A 16,590-nucleotide genomic window follows, 5' to 3' on the forward strand; every position below is an offset into this window, starting at 1 on the left:
TACACATGACTCTATAGATAAAAATGGAGATTGTCTATGATCTGGCTACCACCGACCACATACCATTTTGTGTGGTGTTAAATACAGGCAATTTACCAGTGTTGTTGCCTGTGGATAACAGCTTGAGAGCAGGGAAAAATTGGCTGGTCTAAACTGAGAAATCTTGATAAATATGTAAATAGTTCTGATGCCTTGCTAGGTAATATTAAGGTGCCAAAAGATGCTCTATTGTGTCGCGACATGAACTGCAGGAATGTGCGACACTGTAATGAGTCATCTACCTTGTATGAGTATATTGTGGAGTCACTCTGCATCTCCAGCAGGCCTCTCCTCAAACATAGGTCAAAAGCATGTAATGCTAAGCCAGGGTGGATCACGTTCAAGAGCTTCATGCAGAGGCTAGAATGGCTTTTAAAAGACGGGCTGAGTCTGACAGAAGTAGACATGGCCCTGTCTGAGCATAAAAAAACGCACTAATGCTATATGCACACATTTTCCACGATTTTTCCCAAATAAATCTGAAAATGACACAGTTGCGTTCCAGGTCTTAAAGGGTTAAGTTGAATGGCATGTTCAAGGTTGAACGGTTAAAAAAAAACACACGTTTTTGGACGTTTATAAATGATTCCAGCTACGCTGCGCTCTGTGGATCATAACTGTGAGCATACAGCATATAAAACAGTTTCAAAGAGCAACAAAGCACAAAAAAGGACATAAAAGACTGGACAGAAGAATCTGTGATCTGCCATCCCAACAGGGAGAAAGACCCATTATGTTTTCACCCCTGACCGCATGTGTGTGTGCGTGTGTGTGTGTGCTGTGCGCAGTGGTGGAAAGTACATTTACTCAAGTACTGTACTTAAGTACAATTTTGAGGATTTGTACTTTACTTGAGTATTTCCAATTTCAAATAATTTGACTTGTACTCCACTACATCTCGGAGGCAAATATTGTACTTTTACTCCACTACAATTATTTGAAAACTTTAGTTACTAGTTACTTTGTAGATTTTGATTATTATTACAAAACATACATTAACCACTTCAGTCCTATATACATTTCGGCCATTTGAAAATAGCCGATCCACAAGCTCACAATGCGCCGCGATGCGACTTTAAGTACATTTTGATGCCATTACTTTTGTACTTTTACTCAAGTACACTTTTACTTGTAAATGAGTATTTCTATATTGCAGTATTGATAATTTTACTAACTTAAGTAAAAAAAAATGCAGTACTTTTTCCTCCACTACAGTTAATCTCGGGCACCGCTGGACCGATCAGCGTTAAACTTTGCATTCACACTCCCAGTGTGATCTCAGAGGCCTGCACTTTTCTATTCTTTAGCTGTATTTGACCGTGTGTGGTGAGTTTGGTTTAGAGGGTTTTTGTTTCCTTTTACGTCTGATTATTTTAACATTTTATCACGATTGTCTAATTACTACAACGTTTGAAAATAGCCGATCTACAAGCTCACAACGCGTCGCGACGCAATGTGAGCTTGTAGATCGGCTATTTTCAAATAGCCTAGGAATAAAATACGACTAAAGTGGTTAATGTATGTTTTATAATATAATTTATATCTGAAAAGTAACTAGTAACTAAAATGTTCAAATAATTGCAGTGGAGTAAAAGTACAATATTTGCCTCTGAGATGTAGTGGAGTAGAAGTAAAAGTATTGGAAATTGAAAATACTCAAGTAAAGTACAATTACCTCAAAATGTTACTTAAGTACAGTACTTAAAGGGTAAGTGATATTTTTGGGGATTTTTCTTTTGTTAAAAAGGTTAAATTACTATATTCTGATAGTAATCATTGCTACAGAGCATTTGTTGGGTCACAGGGGTCTCTCCAGCTCTTTAGTAAACAGAATATAGTACATTTTCAGGTAAGTGACAAAGTTTAAGCCAATCAGGAGAGAGCACTGAAAATGCATTTTCTGTTTAATAAAGAGCATGTGTGCGTGCGTGTGTGCATTTGGGGCTTTGCTGAAAATGAGCCAATAACCCAGAAAAGCAGGCCTGGTTAAAGAGAGATGGGAAAGCTTTTCTTTAATCTTCTCCACACATCCTGACCACACAGCCATATAAACATGAGAAGAAACATCTGTTCACACTCGGACATTTCAGCAGGGGTACTCAACCCCAGTACTTGAGTCAAAGTATAGATACTCCTTTTCTAAGTGTTTTTCAAAAAACAAGCCACGTTCAAACGACCATAGCTCTGAAATAGAGGATCGTGGCGGGCCAATCCCCCCCCCCCCCCCCCCAGTACTACAAGACCCCTGTGCGTGCAACGAGCCCCTGTCCTCCTCTGTATAGTTTACATATGAATTGTCTCCAGATTTAGGAAAATATACTTTTATTAGACCAAGTAGTATAGACAAACTGTCATACATAACAAAAAAGACAGTGGTGGAAGAAGTACTCGCACTTCTTACTTAACTGCAACACATCTTGGATGTGAGGTTGTGAACTGAACCACAAAGTGAAGAACACATACATTCAAGTGGACCTACAGTACGGCCTGGTCTGGTTTCCCTCGTTCAACCATGGATTGATACATAGAGATCAAACGCAAACAGATTTGCACATAAAAAAAACATGTGCTCTTTGGACCAAAGCTCATATAAGACCAAAGACGAGGAGACTTGGCGCTTGGCTTTGTGATCAATAAGTCCTAAGAGGAGGAATAACAAGGCACCCTGCTGTGTCTTCAATAAATGGGCTAACGGCTAAACACGTTTCATCTCCAAGTCTTCCTCAGCCCTTCTTAATCCACTAAGACTGGGAACGCATCTGTCATTTTAAGATTTATTTGGCTATTCAAAAATAGCAGATGTACAAGCTCATAGCGCAGCACTCTGTAGATTTGCTATTTTTTGAAAAATCCAGAAAATGTGTGCAAATCTTTGTATATATATATATGTTCAACTCAAATCTTTGCTTCTGGTGGGTCCCTGTAGCAACATATTTTGAGATAGGGGTCCGTGGCCAAATACATATCATTTTGAGGGTCCTTGACATGAAAACCGTTTGAGAACCACTGATATTATAGCAACATAGGTTTTTTTCAAAAAACGATTTAGAAGACATTTGCAGAATCCCCAGAAGCAACTTGAGTTACAAATGTTCACTTTAGAAATATATATTCAAAGATTTGCTAGATTTACCACCGGTATTGTAATTGTATGGCAGACGTGAAGTCCACACACCGGTTACATGGCGGCTTTCCGACATGTCGCCTTTCCGACGTTAACGAACCCTATACCTAACCCTCACCCTAACCCTAACCGCACGCGGAAGCCACTAGTCGGAGTGGCGAGATGTCGGCATGGAAGACGGTTACCCACACACCACCTCTGACAGTGTGATAAAACCAGTTCCAGGTCTGGCCTTTGCTGCAAGTCACTCCCCATCTCTCTCCCCATTTCCTGTCAGACTACTATCCTATCAATAGAGGCATGAAAGCCAAAAAACAATTCTTAACTCATTCACTGCCAGGAATTAACTAATTCATTCATCCGTCTATCGTCCCCTTGCCAGCGAACACAGTGATTTTACTGTACATTTGAAAGATCCTGGAATATTGTCCGTCACCTCCGTCCTGACAGAGATCGGCTCATTACACGCACGGGGTCCGGTAGTATAGGGGGAAAAAAATTGTCCGGTCGCGATTAGGGGTGTGCCGATATATCGTCCCACGATATATCGAGATACGTTTTCATGACGATATGTATCGTTTTGGGAAAAATAAATATCGTTTTGAATTATTATTATTATTATTTAAATAATAATAATGCAAAAACAAAAGTAGTTGTTTGCATTTGCTTTTTTTCCCCACCATATATTTTCATAAGCTTCCCCCCCCCACATATATTTTCATAATAAAAAAGTGCCATATATCGTATCGTATCGATGTGGTGAGCCCAATATCGTATCGTATAGTTTTATGAAATTAGTGTACACCCCTAGTCGCGATCCTCCATTCCAGTTTTTGTTTTTTTTAAACGCGCACCGTCAGTCTGCTGCGGTTCTAATTGTAAACAGGAACATAATCCAAGGAAGGCACCGCTGCACCTCAGCATCAGCCTGATTCCCCGCCACAGCTGGGGAATCAGCCTCCAATAAGGCAAATGAGAGATTAATCATCCATCTTAACCCATTGAGACCTGAAGCCGATTCTACAGGTCTCCTAAATCTCAGCAGTATTCTGAAAAACGTATGTTTCTATATCAGTGGTGCTCAATCTTTTTCATGTCAAGGACCACCACAATTATATGTATTTGGCCGCGGACCCCCATCGAAATGTTTTGTTCCAGGGACCCCCAGAAGCAAAGATTTGAGTTAAAAATGTTTGCTTTAAAAATATATACATTCAAAGATTTGCACACATTTTCACGATTTTTCAAAAATAGCAGATCTACAAGCTTGTATATCTGCTATTTTTGAATAGCCAAATAGTAAAATAATGCTTTTTAGCTCAAATCTAAAAATGACACAGTTCCAGGTCTTAACCCATTAAGACCGGGAACACATCTGTGTCCCTTTTTTTTTTATTTCTTTCGCTATTCAAAAATAGCAGATCTACAAGCTCATAGCGCGGTGCTATGAGCTTGTATATCTGCTATTTTTGAATAGCCAAAGTATAAAATAATGGTCAAAGTGGGTTACACAGATGCATTCCCGGTCTTAATGGTTTAATTAAGTTGAACTAGTCAAGCCTGACCTGGGGAAGAGTTCATTTAGCTGCTTTCTCCGCTATTGCAGGTGCCTTCTCTCAAATTGGATCGGAGCCTTCATTTATGAGATAAAGATGATTCTGTAATTGGGAGCAGGCAACCGTGCAATATTTGCCTCTGAGATGTAGTGGAGTAGAATAAAAGTATAGAAAAATGGAAATACTCCCATAAAGTACTTAAGGTAAGTTACCTATCCACTTTGTGCCTTGTGGCACATAAGGCCTTTTTTAAGGTAGGCCTAAGTGTTAAGTGATTATCTTTGGTTAAAGTAAGTGTTAAATAGCTGTATATTCTGATAGTACTCATTGCTAGAGTGTTTGTTCAGTAACAGTCTCTCCAGCTCTTTATTAAACAGAAAATGCATTTTCAGGTCAGGATACCAATTTGATCCAATCAGGATAGAGAACTCAGACAGGATACAGAATGAACAAGTGAAATTGGGACTGATAACACTATTAAAATTAAGCTGATAAATGGGTGCTCTCTTCTGGTTGGCTGAAATGTTGTCACCTACCTGAAAAAGTATTTTCTGTTTATTAAAGAGCTGGAGAGACATGGAGACTCATGTTACTGAACATACACTCTATAGCAATGATTAGGTACACAATATCAGAATATTGTGCTGTAACCTTTTAACAAAAACGTTTTTATTTTAAGCAAAACATATCACTTACCATACCTTTAAGTACAGTACTTGAGTAAATGTACTTAGTTACTTTACACCACTGCTTTCATGTGCGTCTTTGACCGACCAACCAACCAGAGTACCACACTCACCCCCTGGGTAGACCTGTCTGTTATTGAGCTGGCCAGTAACTTTTTGAAAACGTCTTCTTTGTTGTGAACTATAACCACCCGGGACTAATGTCATCATAAATAGCCTAAGAAACCACCAGCACAATATCCCATATCCTACTACTACAGCCTTTTTGTTATTATCGTGAATGCACTTGTCCATGGACCATGACATGTAGGGCTAGGCTAGTATATTCTTATGGGCTTTCTTACAGGCACAAATATGTATTGTTTATAGGCCAGGGCTGGCTATGTGCAGTTGCATTATATATTATTGTTATTATTATTATTATTATAGTTACTAATGGATACAAGGAAATGCTATGTATTTCATCATTTGCGTCACAGCTAATCCAATTGAAAACAGGTCTATGTATACACCAGATCGGATTAGATCACATCCCATGTAAACACTTGATCCAAAACCTTCAATCGGGTTTTAATCAGATTGGAAGAAAAGTGGCCATGTAAACGTCGCGATGCGACGCATTATGAGCTTACAAGTAGATCTGCTATTTTCAAAAGATGTTTCTATACAAGTTGTGAAATTGGACATTCTGCATAGTGAGTAGGCTACTTTCTACTTTTAGTACTTTAAGTCCATTTTGATACCAATACTTTTGTACTTTTACTCAAGTAAATTTGGAATTCCTGACTTTTACTTGCAACAGAGTATGCATCTACAATGCAGTTTTGACTTAAGTAAAAAAAAATTAGTACTTTTTCCACCACTGGTGTCATCCTTGTATTGGACTTCCCTGATGCACAGCGTGGATGCACCAAAAGAGCATAAATAAGCTGGTGTAAGTAGACCACAAACTAAGAATTGGAGGGAGCTTGCGCATGAGAGTGTAAAGCATACAGAACAGAGATGAAAGACTTCCGCGGATTCCTCCACAGTATGACCCAAGCGTCAACAAATTAGACCTGCTCAGCCAAATAACAAGAAAATTCAAGTAATTCAATATGAAATTCCGATGCTGATGAGGCAACTCTCTGAAGTGGCGATTTAAAATCTGTGATTTAACCCATTTAGACCGGGCAATAATCGGTGTCATTTTTAGATTTCTTTGGCTATTCAAAAATAGCAGATCTACAGGCTCAAGTGCCACACTACGAGCCGGAGCTTGTAGATCTGCTCAGTTTGAAAAATAGGGAAAATGTGTGGAAATCTTTGAATATATATATATATATATTTAAAGCAAACGTTTGTAACTCAAATCTTTGCTTCTGGGGATTATACCAATGTCTTCGAAATCCTAAAGGTTTTCTGAAAAACTAGAAAATTGTTCACATTCAGAAACATTGGCTGCATAATTACATAATACATCTTATCTATTTTAGATGAGCTCTATGAATCAAATTGTACATGATGGATGGACACTATAGCAGGAAAATTGAATGAGATTTTCACTCTCAGGCTCAGTGTAGCGACGTTGATGAAATGCACAATGAATGTGACGCTTAACCCTTTAAGACCGGGAACGCATCTGTGCCGAGTGCCACGCTATGAGCTTGTAGATCTGCTATTTTTGAAAAACACAAATCGTGAAAGTGTGTGCAAATCTTTGAATATATACATTTTTAACTGAAATATTTGCTTCTGGGGGTGGTCCTGAGAACCACTATATACATATATAGCAACATAAGTAAAAAAAGAAAAAAGAAGAAAAATGTTAGGATTTAGAAGACATTTGTAGAATCCCCAGAAGCAAAGTTTTGAGTTAAAAATATTATTGTTTGCTCTAAAAAATATATACATATTCAAATATTTGCACCAAACGTTCAATATTTTCCAAAAATAGCAGATCTACAAGCGTACGTGGCACTCGTGCCGCGCTATGAGCTTATAGATCTGGTATTTTTGAATAGCCAAAGTATAAAATAATGGTTATAGCTAAATATATCTACTGTAAAATGACACAGTATGTGTTCCCGGATTGAATGGGTTAAGGCATCACTTCACCCATTTTCAATCCATCTTCATAATCCATATCCTCACTAATGCTCTTTAAAGATAAGATGGCACCATTTTCTGTCTACTCGGTCTGTGTCTCAGAGGACACCCCATTTGGATGCTATCAATGCATTGAATGGGAAATTATCACGTTTTATCAGACCATTGAAAGGGAAATTATCACGTTTTATCAGACCATTGAAAGGGAAATTATCACGTTTTATCAGACCATTGAATGGGCGAAGTAGGCAAAATACTGATCGACCCTTATCAGACCATTCATTGGGTGTTATCCGGGACATACTGACCTACCGACGGAGGTGACTTAAAAAGTTCGGTTTTGGACTATGACGGAGGCGCGCAGTCTCAAGCGAACTGGAGCCAAGCGAGGGACCACCGAGCGAGCTAAAGCGAGCGAGTTGCCGTCCCGAACGTGCCGACGTTCGCTTGAGCCTACTCAGCGCCGTTCGAGTTATGTACCGATAGGCACCAGTTCAAGAGCCAATATGCTCTTTTTTTTATAAAAACCTGCCCATATGTGCGTTTCATTTTGCTATCAGCAGTAGTCTCACTGTCTGTCACAATTCACCGGCGACAAAACAACAACACCTTGATTCTCAAAACAAAACAAACACCAGTGATTATTAGCTGCTGCCAACTAGTGGTGTAGAAGCTGAATAATCTTTACTCAATTCTTGCATGAAATTCTTGGACGTCGGGCAGCTGGAGGCGGGCCTCGGACTGAGATGCGAGTCCAGGGGGACCCCCTGAGGTTCGGGGGCCGTTTTAATTGAAACGGGTGAAACATAGCAAATCTATACCCGCATATCTGTATAAGTACCTCGAAAAAGTTAGTGACACCCACAGTCACAAAACTAGAGGGAGCGTAAACAACAATCTGGTAAAGGTGGCCATACACTACGAGATAATCGGGCTAAAAAACAACCCTCCCGAGTATCGGGGGGGCGTGTCTACCCCAGCCTAGATCGGGGGCGAATCTCGGGCATAACATCGTCTAGTGTGAGGGTTGAAAGATCCGATCTGAACCCTCCCGAGTTGCTCACAAGACGATCGGGGCCACTCCGATCACGTTCAAAATAGTTTGATATTTCGAGTGAAAACCCCTCCCCTCGGGTGAACCCCCCCTCCCCCCTTTTTTGTCATCATCAAAATCATTTAAAAAAATGTTATGATATTTATCTGGATCGCTACTGAACACCTGGTGCGGGTCGCATCGAGAGAAATACGGCCGCTGTTCTTCCAACACCGCAATGACACACACACACACACACACACACACACACACACACACACACACACACACACACACACACACACACACACACACACAGTTTATGTAGGATGGACAATCATGTGCAGCTGCGGTGGATCCATGTTTTATATTAAAATACATTATTTTGATAATGATTTTATTATTTTCATTTTAAGATATGGACTGACAGTCCTATAGGCTATAATTAGCTATAATGTCCATAGAGAATATATCCCCACCTGAAAGATGCTTATTAAACTTTATAACTTGCCTGGTACCATTCCATGCTTCATCTTGCCGTCTAAAATTATATTCCTTGGCTTGCAAACAGCCAAAACGTGTGTAGCCGATGAAACACAACGGCTTTGCATTGATGACACCAGGTATAAGAAACTCATGAGCGCACTGGCCAATACAAACTAATAGGCGAGTGCGCTCTGGTCTCGCTCTGGTGCGCAATTTCCGAACGCACTGCTGCTGTCCAATGTGTCCATATTCATCTTTAAATGCCCTGTTTTCAGCACTGTCTGTCACATATCTTTTATACACATCTTTTATACTCTTTATACTTTTGTGTCATTTCTCTTGTTAACCAGCAGATTAATGTTTAGTGATCTCAATCAGTCTGTCTCTCTCCATAAGTAGCAGCTGCAATCCATCCAGTAACGACCAATTTATGCTTCGACGTACAACGGTCAGTGCATGGTGAGAAAAGTACTCAGATATTTTACCTAAGTAAAAGTATCAATACTGCAATATAGAAATACTCCGTTACAAATAAAAGTCCGGAATTCAAAATTGACTTGAGTAAAAGCACAAAAGTATTAGTATCAAAAAGTACTTAAAGTACCAAAAGTAAAAGTACTAATGTTTGAAAATAGCAGAAGATCTACAAGCTCACAATGTGTTGCGTGAGCTTATAGATCGGCTATTTTCAAATAGCATGTAGGCCTATAAAATAGGGCTAAAGTGGTTAATGTATGTTTTATAATATAATAATTGATAATAGCAAAGTAACTAGTAACTAACGTTTTCAAATGATTGTAGTGGACTCAATAAAAGTACACTTTTTTTTTTTTTACCGTTGGGGTGTAGTAGTAGTACTGAAAATTGGCAATACTCCAGTAAAGTAAAAATACCTAAAAATTGTACTTAAGTACAGTACTTGAGTACATGTACTTTGTTACTTTACACCACTGACAACGGTGTTGCGCCCCGACTATATATTCAATCTGCGCTGCAGTGTGAGCTTGTGGATTTGCAAAGCGATCCTGATGAATCATGCTTAATAATGTGACGTTGTGACAGAAGTGGTATATAATGAGAATAAAAGTAAAATCATTCAAATTGTTGAATGATTATAATGAGGACGGTAGGCTTTGCTACATGGTCAGTCTTGGGGGGGGGGGCTCGTTTATTATGCCACCTAGTTTACATTTTGATTCATTCTCTGTGAGAGTATCACAAACGTGTGCCAAATATAAGGCGTTCTGTCTTGACTCTTGGAGTTCCAGTACATTTGTTAACTATACATTTCCTTTCATTATGTTCTGGCCCGCCATCTGCTTTAGAAAAAAAACTTTCATGTTGGTGCACCCTTCATAGTTCTTAAATCCATGAAAAAAATGATTATTTTTCGTCGCACAATGGTTTCGAGTGGTTATTAGCTGTAGAATACAACTCTAGACGTATTTATGATTCTGACGTTTTCAATCTACGAGAGTTGTAGGGTTCACCCCCCATGGACACAGGGACTTTCAGCACTATACCCCGTAGACACTCCAAACATGTACAAATTGAAAATAAAGGTGCTTACCCATAAACTCCAAATGTTAACTCTCGCTACGGGGTAGTAGTTTAATGTAATAATCCATATCTTTCAATAAAGAAGTGTTTTAATGCCGTCTGTGGCCGATTCTGTCGGAAGTTCCCAATGTGCGGTAGTGACGCTCCCATCTGGTCTTATTCTGGTGAAACCCAGAATTACACTCAATGTAAACAAGAAGTAAACGAGGGTGAAAAAATGGCGTTCGGCCACAGACGGCATTAAAACACTTCTTTATTGAAAGATATGGATTATTACATTAAACTACTACCCCGAAGCGAGAGTTAACATTTGGGACGTGGAAATCAGCACCTTTATTTTCAATTTGTACATGTTCGGAGACGGAGTGTCTACGGGGTATAGTGCTGAAAGTCCCTGTGTCCATGGGGGGTGAACGTGAACCCTACAACTCTCGTAGATTGAAAACGTCATAATCATAAATACGTCTACGAGAGTTGTATTCTACAGCTAATGCGATATATAAGACCACAAGTAGCCTACCGCGAATGAGACGCGTTGTGAACTTGTAGATCTGCTCTGACGCAGTGCATTGTGTGTGTGTGTGTGTGTGTGTGTGTGTGTGTGTGTGTGTGTGTGTGTGTGTGTGTGTGTGTGTGTGTGTGTGTGTGTGTGTGTGTGTGTGCGCGCGTGTGTGTGTGCGTGTGTGTGCGTGCTGCGTTGCTCTACTCAGGAGCGCAGCTGGCTGTCGGAGAAAAACACTGAAATGACATATGAAAATGTACGGATTGTAATGTGTAACTTTATTTAATATCAAAATAATATAGGCTACTGATATAATATCTTATATAATTATAATTATTAATAATTCATAATTATTATTTTTTTTATATAATTTTCTATTTATTATTGCTGTTCGGGCAAGCCCGAGAATCTGGATAGAATCTTGTAGTGTGAGACGTCCCAGATTTTTTTAATCGTGTAGTGTGTGCATGTTAAGATAATCTGATAAGAGAATCTTGAAAGATTATCTTGTAGTGTGTGATGATACCCGATTTAAAAATCGTTCATATTAAGATTATCTCGTAGTGTATTGCCACCTTAACACCCACCCATAAAACAAACATGGGCAAATTCTCCTTCTATAGCACAGCCACCAAGGAATGGAATAGTCTAACCCCATCCCTCAAAAAAATGCAGTTCGCTAGGCTCATTCAAAACAGCCCTAAAAACTCATCTTTCTGGAGGCCTAAAGAGGAGCTAGTACCAGTTTCCCTGTAGACAGACGACCTCCCCCCCTCCCCTTTTTTTTTGTACATACTTTTTATTTTATTATGCTTTTTTTGTATATCATTTTTTATTTTCTCATGCCTTTTTTGTACATAATGGTATATATTTTTTCCTCTGTATTCTTATGTTGATTTTTGAACTGTTTGGTTGCTACTATATATGTCTAAAAGTATTGAAAATTAGAAATACTCCAGTAAAGTGAAAGTATCTCAAAATTGTACTTCGGTACAGTGCTTGGGCACATGTACTAAGCTACTTAACACCCCTGCAAGTGAGATGAGGCTTTACGCTTTAAGTCACGTCCGACACGGTAGGAACTAGGACAGATCAGAGACAAGATACGGAGAGCGTGAAGGGATTGTCTTGCTCAGCATTAGCATTTCACTTGCATTCCTGGGCTTTGTAGCCTAGCAATGTCTCTTTACCATGACTTCAGATTAGATTCATATCGCAAACCATATGGACAAGCACCGGAATAGGCTCTATTCACAGCAGCCATATTATGAAGACATTCACAGGTGTTACCAATGATACTAATGAAGGCTCTGTTCCATTCTGGTCAAACAGAGTCAGGGTGCTAATATTGTGCATGTTGGCCCACTGGAAACACCAGTGGGTCTACAGTTGGGGTCCAGGGACCCTCATGGGCTTCCAAATGGCCCCTTACAGGTGTGTAACTCTGAGAGTGTACAAATGGAACCAAATGGACCCGTAAGGGTCCATTTGGTTCCATTTGTACACTCTCAGAGTTATGGGGGTCGTGGAAACCACTGTGCTCCACTAAATGGAACAGAGCCTTCATTAGTATCATTGGTAACACCTGTGAATGTCTTCATAATATGGCTGCTGTGAATAGAGCCTATAGAGGGAGCCAGCGGACTTTTGTTCCCCCACTAACTCAAGTTCTAAGGTAATTGCAATTATAAATGTGTGTGTGTGTGCCCACACAACACACAGACAGACAGACAGCTATTTGGCCCAGCCTAAACCGAGAATACACAGCAGAATACCTGAGCACCGACAGATCCAAAACCAAGGAAATCCTAGACTATCGTACAGACTCAGTGAGCACAGCCCTGTGATGAGGTTATTATAGTTTTGCACTTTTTTTTCCCGTTTTGACTTTCTGTTTTCAATTTCCGTTGAGTTTTGGTTCGTTTTTAAAGTAGGTTTATTATTTTTCTTTTTTAAAGGCTTAGTTTTAGAATAAAACAAAAGGAGGAAACAGCGGTTCTCTAGGTACTCTCTCTCTAGGTGCTCTTTGGTGGAACAGGTACAGTAGGTACTGTACATATGACAAGTTCAAGAAGTACTGCTTGTGCTTTGTTCCCAAGAGGTGGGCAGACTTGCAAGGGAAAGAAATGAAGATAATAACTTTTTTTTAGAGCAAGGCAACATTTTGACTAACTGTCTTGGGTCTTCATCAGACCCTGATGAATACCTAAGAGGTTGACACGAGATCAACCGGACCATCTCGCCCCCTCAGTCAAGATGGATGTGATTTTTTTTTTTTAAAGGGAATTAATATCAATAATAGCCTGTCATAATTAAGTGCGCTCTTGCCTGCCTTGGAAAAACTGACCAAAAAAGAAATAATTTTTAACCCTACAACAATAGATAGGTGGGCTGCCCGTCTATTTGCTCCTAGTCCATCAGGGACAGGCAGCCAATCACCACTGTGTCCGATCTGTCCATTCATTGGAGGGGCGCTCGCCCCTAGGCATGTAGAATAGTTTATTTATCTCGGTCATGATAAAAAAAAACATTTCAACAGTTGAATTTTGTCAACAACATAACTTTGGGCCGAAAAGGTTTGAGCTGAGGCCGAAGCTTATTATGCCCACCTTATTAATATTTAAATTAATTGTCACAAAAGAGCAAAAGAAAATGTCTGCCTTTGACTTTATGGGGCCATCATCTGCCAGGTACAGCATAAAAGGGGCACAGAGAGCAGCTTACCAGCACTTGTGTACTTGACTACTACAAGTACATGCTGTTAAGAAAGTGTTAAGACAGTGGTCAGTGGTGTTGTGTGTACCGGGGGGGACTGATAGACAGACATGACAAGGACTTCAGCTGCTGTTGGTAAAAAGAACGACCTCGTGGATTTGTGTCCACCTCAAGTGTTTTTTAAACTTTACATACTGTAGCATGCCGTTTTGTTGTTGGTTAACCGACTGTTCTTTAAACCCCCAAACACAACAACAACAACAACAAGGTCAAAAGTACAATATAAAAGTGTATTTGCCAAAATAGCAGTACTGTTAACAAATAGAACAAATTGGGAAAATTGTAAAATACCAAAAAGAAGTAGGCTAAGGATGCCCAAAAAATGGTCAAATGATCAATGTTAGGATAGAGAAAATATAGCTAATGTATAGTTTTAAAAAAATGAATTGAGGGGGGGAAATAACTGAACTAAAAATATTGCTGAACTGAATGCTAGGATAGAGAAAACATAGCTGAACATTACACAATAAAATGATAGAAGAAAAAAAAAACAGAGACAAACATCCCCCTCCCCCTCATCACTAGGTAGGCTACTTTTGACCTCAGTACTATTTTGACAAATAAACTCTTATATCGTACTTTTGACCTCGTTGTTGTGTTGTGTTTGGAGGTTTAAAGAACAGTGGGTTAAATGTCACTTATCAACAACAAAGCAGCATGCTACAGTAAGCTATGTAAAGTTAAAAAAACACTTGTGGTGTACACAAATCCTAATTCAGTTGCCCACTCATCCAGGTGCCCAGTTATCTCCACCCCAAAATGCCCACTCATCCAGGTGCCCACACGTCCCTCGTGCACAGACGTGTGGCTTTTGTGCCCAGTTGTCCCTAGTTCCCAGATGCCCACCTGTCCTGTTACCCTTGGTACAATAGTTTCCACCACTAACTCAGCATGGACAGTCTAAATGGGTCCAAGTGTATACTATCTTCTAATGCGATGTTGACAGGAAACTAACTCATCCCAGCTGTTCTCCATCTGTCGCAATGCAACACTAATTAACTCATTACAAGGTCATATATAGACGCTACAAAAAACAAAAACAAAAACCCTACCTGATTTATAGTTGCGGTGTCTCAATCTACAAGCTCACTACAACAAGCCACGACGGGTGTGAATGGGTCAGAAGAATAAATGTGTGAACAAACTTGAAACTTACCTGAAGGGATGAAGTTGATCAGTAAAAGTAGGACTGATTTCTCCAGCCTGGTGCGGAAAACTTTCCCTTCTTCACTCATGGTCCTTTGGTCCCTTACTATAAATAACTCTATGGTTCCGACGGGCTTTGGAAACAAGCTGTAGGTTCTCCGTCAGATATTCCTTGCAGAGCCTGTCAGTGTCATATTATATGACTTCTATGATAGTCAGTAGAACAACGACCATGACAGACAAGCTGTCAGTCCGCCGTCATATTAACTCAGATATCAGAGGCTGAATGAAGGAGAAACAAACATCTTCTCTATATCCTCTGTGTCCTGCTTTCTATCTGCTCTCCGTCTCTCCTCTGTTCCTCTGTGTGTCCCTGGTAGAGACACTACGACTAGCAGACTGTGTGTGTTTGCGTGTCTCTCACACACCCTTCTCTGTCGCTCTCTCGCTCTCTCTGTCTCTTCGCGCGCGCGCGCGCAGACAGACTTTTGTGCTTGGCCATGGGGGCTACTTTTACCAAGTAAAAGTACTCATTATACAAAATGTCCCATTTCAAGTTTTCAATGTATACACATCTTTTGAAAATTGCAGATCTACAAACTCACAATGCCTCAAATTCGTGAGCATTGTGAGCTTGTAGATCTGCTTTTTTCAAATAGCCATATGGGCTGAAGTGGTTACTGTTTTTTTTTGTAATGAATAATCAAAATCTACTAAGTAACTAGCAACCTAAGTTTTCAAATAATTGTAGTGAAGTAAAAGTACAATATATGCCTCTGAGTCTCTCATTTTAGTTATAGAGGGCCATTATAATTTATAAGGAAGGTAAAATAAACTTTACAGTAAAAGCAATCAAACTTTTGAAAAAAAGTTAATTAAACCTTAAACGGTTTAATTATTTTAGACATTTGAGCTGCATTCATGTCATGAAAGGTGCTATTTTCGTTCATTTTAGTTGTAGAGGGCCATTATAATTTATAAGGAATTAAGGTAAAATAAACTTTACAGTAAAAGCAATCAAACTAAAAGAATTAGAAGAAACAAGAAACAAGAAGAATCAGGTTTATTGTCACATTAGGTTTAAACATCAAACTATACAGAGCAGGTTTATTGCCGGCACACACCAGACTTTTTTTCGCACACGACGCACACACGACGCACACGCACATATACGCACACGCACACTTTTAGATCCAGTCTTATTTTAAAAGTCTGCGTATGGGGGACTCGCGTATCCGCGCGCCTGGTGTAGCCGCTTAGCCTGGTATCCAGCCTGCTTCGCTACGTTCGGCGGACTTTTTTTTCTCTCTTCGCTTCTCAGTCTGGAATGCCTCCTATCTCCAAGGGAGGCGGGACATGGCATAAGGTTGGAATCGAACCGTGGCTTCTGATTGATCTGTGGTGCGGGGCGGGACAAAAAAAACAGTGTGATCGTTGTGATTCGTCATTCGTTTGAACAACATCCAATCAGCAACGACGTTGCGTAACGTAACATATGTAGTTCCAGTGTAGTTCTGCAAAACGAGTCAATGGGGTGCATTCCAGACTGATAAGCGAAGAGAGAAAAAAAAGTCTGCCTAACGTAGCGAAGCAGG

At 39.8% G+C, this 16,590-nt stretch overlaps 1 protein-coding gene across 2 annotated transcripts in view; it reads right to left on the minus strand.

Annotated features, from left to right (window-relative positions):
- The window catches only part of LOC311057063 (relaxin receptor 2-like), a 158,499-nt gene extending 143,148 nt beyond the window's left edge, over positions 1-15,351 (minus strand). For both annotated transcript variants that reach the window (XM_084073960.1, XM_084073959.1), the window contains exon 1: positions 15,006-15,351. The gene's annotated coding sequence lies outside the window, so the exon portion shown is untranslated. The remainder of the gene's footprint in view (positions 1-15,005) is intronic.
- Positions 15,352-16,590: the final 1,239 nt, after the last annotated feature.

This window comes from Gymnoscopelus microlampas (genome assembly GCF_963454915.1).
Source record: "Gymnoscopelus microlampas genome assembly, chromosome: 12".
In the NCBI taxonomy this organism is placed as follows: Eukaryota; Metazoa; Chordata; class Actinopteri; order Myctophiformes; family Myctophidae; genus Gymnoscopelus; species Gymnoscopelus microlampas.